Source organism: Apodemus sylvaticus (assembly GCF_947179515.1).
Source record: "Apodemus sylvaticus chromosome Y unlocalized genomic scaffold, mApoSyl1.1 SUPER_Y_unloc_2, whole genome shotgun sequence".
NCBI classification, from domain to species: Eukaryota; Metazoa; Chordata; class Mammalia; order Rodentia; family Muridae; genus Apodemus; species Apodemus sylvaticus.
In genome coordinates this window covers 450,314-453,632 of record NW_026262996.1, presented here as the reverse complement: position 1 = coordinate 453,632, position 3,319 = coordinate 450,314, and the positions used below count along the sequence as shown (strand labels likewise).

General features: G+C 43.3%; 1 pseudogene; it reads left to right on the top strand.

Annotated features, from left to right (window-relative positions):
- The first annotated feature begins 290 nt into the window (after positions 1 to 290).
- Positions 291 to 934, top strand: LOC127676076 (sex-determining region Y protein-like; annotated as a pseudogene).
- The last annotated feature ends 2,385 nt before the right edge of the window (positions 935 to 3,319 follow it).

Sequence of the window (3,319 nt, the reverse complement as noted above, 5' to 3'; positions counted from 1 at the left end):
GGTCCTGAGGGAGGAGGGACAAGTATTTTCTTAGACACTTTAAATACTAAAATCTTTGTTACAAACACATTTTGGATAGTAGCTTTTAGCTCCTCTCTGTCTCTCTCTCTCTCTCTCTCTCTCTCTCTCTCTCTCTCTCTCTCTCTCTCTCTCTCTCTGTGTGTGTGTGTGTGTGTGTGTGTGTGTGTGAATCTCTGCCTCTCTCATCTGATTTGTGTGTTCTTGGTTCCAATCATAATTCTTCCACTATATTCAGCATTTCAGATCTTGCTTGTTAGTGTTCAGCCCCACAGCCACAGGATATCTTAAGCTCTGGAGAAGAGACAAGCTTTGAGACTGGTGACAACTGTCTTGAGAGCATGGAGAGCCATGTCAAGTGCCCCATGAATGCATTTATGGTGTGGTCCTGTGGTGAGAGGCGCAAGTTGGCCCAGCAGAATCCCAGCATGCAAAATACAGAGATCAGCAAGCAGCTGGGATACAGGTGGAAAAGCCTTACGGAAGCTGAAAAAAGGCCCTTTTTCCAGGAGGCACAGAGACTGAAGACCCTACACAGAGAGAAGTACCCAAACTATAAATATCAGCCTCATCGGAGGGCTAAAGTGCCACAGAAGAGTGGCACTTTGCAGCCTGCAGTTGCCTCAACAAAACTGTACAATGAGCTGCTGCAGTGGGACAGGAGCCCACACGCCCTCACAAACAGACAAGACTGGGCTAGAGCTGCACACCTGTCCTCCAAGAACCAGCAAAGCTTTTATTTGCAGCCTGTGAACATCCCCACTGGGATGCACTACAACAGAAGCAGCATCAGCAGTACCAGCAACACCAGCAGCAGCACAAGTTCCACCAGCAGCAGCTAACCTACTTACTGACAGCTGACATCACTGGTGAGCATACACCATGGCAGGAGCACCTCAGTAAAGCCCTGTGGTAGGCAGTCTCAGGACACTGGCCTCTTCTCCTACCTATGCCAACACTCCCCCTTGCTATAGTTTTACAGCCTGGGATTCCTAGTTGGTTTGGATACTGACTTCCCTCCTGTTGTAATAAAGGTCCCATTCCAGTTTCTTCCTTTTGGGTTACAAAATGTGTGTAAAGACATGCAGTATATAAGGAAGGACAATGCTTAGAAATGCATCTACATATTTTTTGTTTTACATAGTACTAGTTGCATTGCTGTGGCATTTGATTCCACAGAAGAAACCAGAGACTTAGATCCAATTTAAATGAAATGCATTTATTCTTATGCTAGCTCAACGACAGCAAACAGCTTTAGAGCTAATACGGCATGCCGTGGTAAAGTGGGGGGGTGGGGGGTACGGTGGGTAAAGTGGAGTTTTGAAGCAAACATGACAAGGGGACACATTACAAATATCCATCTGGGCAAGAAAATACTTTTCATTCCTGTTATGTAATAATGCAAGACCCTTTCATCCCCTTTCCCACAGATAAGCAGGTTTTACAGGGACAAAGGCAGCTGTTAATTCCTCACAGCCTATTATCCCACTCTTATCTTTCTGTCTGGCCAATAGGATCTCCCAGGCATCTCATGGCAAAGGTCAAGGGCCCTTACTGGATGCCTGGCTGCATATTACCTCTCTATAGCCACCACAGGGGACAGATATAAAGTTTCACTCAGGTTGAGCATTCTAATGACTAGGATGCAGAAGCTCATTTCTGAGCAGGGAAAAACACAGTGCAGTCAGGTCAGGGCTGGCTGTCATGTCCTTCCAGCATCACCATGGAAACCATTCTTTATCTGTAAGTCTTCAATACTCATCTGTGAAAAACATAACACAACTTCATGCTGTGAAAACACAGGCTGTGCCTCTTTAGCATGCGAAACACTCCTTTGTAGATCAAAGGCATCTTTCTGTTTATTGAGGTCTCTCTCTAGCACACAAAACTACATCATGAGTATGTAAAGTCTGTCGTGTCTGTGCTGTGTGTGGTGAGTGTGTGTGTGGTGAGTGTGTGTGTGTGTGTGTGTGTGTGTGTGTGTATTTTTCACTTCTCCTCCACACTGTGCAAAGCCCAGTTGTTCTTTGACCTATGCTGAGCTCTCTATAACATCTTTGGGTGAAATAAGGCTTTACCTTGTGTTTATGCATGAGAAGTCACACTCTGCTTCTCTTTTATTATCTATCTCTACAGAATAAACGGTTTTAGCAGCATAAATTTTTTTGTATAAAAGCACTACAGACGAAGCTATGTTTTCAAGGGCTAGCTAAGAATCAGAAACAAAATGAACAAAGCGCCAAGCTACATAGGCAAGCTAAGTGGATGTACCAACACTTAAGATGCCACATATAGTAATGCAAAAGGTAAAGGGGGGGCAAGTATACTTGAGGTGATGAATGGTCATCTGCCCATTGGCTCAACGGCCAGATTGTTAAGCTAAGGAATGGTTCAAAGTTACCCACTCTGGTTCTTACAAACAAGCTTAAAAGAGAAATGAACAGTGTACACAGAAACCCCTGCTACAGTTTCTTTAAGAGAGCTCAAGGAACTACACATAGACTTGTTGACACCAAATTACAAACCCAGACCTTCAGTTAGCCTGCTCCAGTTTCATCACATTAATCTCCCATAATGTTTCCTTCATAGTAACTCTGTTAGCCATAAACTTTTGAATCGTCTATGCAACCCTGGCACAACTCTAAAACATAGGGTGGAAGATAATAGCAGGCATGGAGCCTCGACTGTGACATCTTATACACTAAGTGCTATATGACAACATGGCGTATTAGCTGATGTACTGAACTCTTTGAAACAATTAAACTATTGTAAAACTACTGTTTTGTGTTTTAGTTGATTTTCAAAACCATCCATTGTGAACACTAACTTAGATGCATTTTTTCTGTAAATCAGTTAAAAGGCGGTTCTCTGGAATCCAATGGAACAGTTAGTTGAAGCTACTGGACTTCCAAGTGGTTGATTTTTCATGGGTGTGTTTCAGTGCCGTTTCAATGCCAGTAATCAACAAAGGGTCCCAATACAAATGAAGACAAATATATCCATTCCAATGGATGCTTCTGTATCTTTCTCTGGAGAGTTTCTACAGGGTTCTCCATGTCATTTGTGGTTGATTTTTGTTTTGTTTTGCTTTTCTCCTTTGTGTGAATTATATGCAGAGAGCCATAGATACAGGACAAGGACCTCATTGTTTCCTTCATATGGCCTTTGGCCATACATAAACTTTCTCTTCTTCACCTGGACCTACTTGTTACATATCTTCCTTCATCTCTTTCTCTTCCACCTCCTCCTCCTCTTCCTCTTCCTCCTTCTCCTCCTTCTGCTCATTCTCCTCCTCATTCTC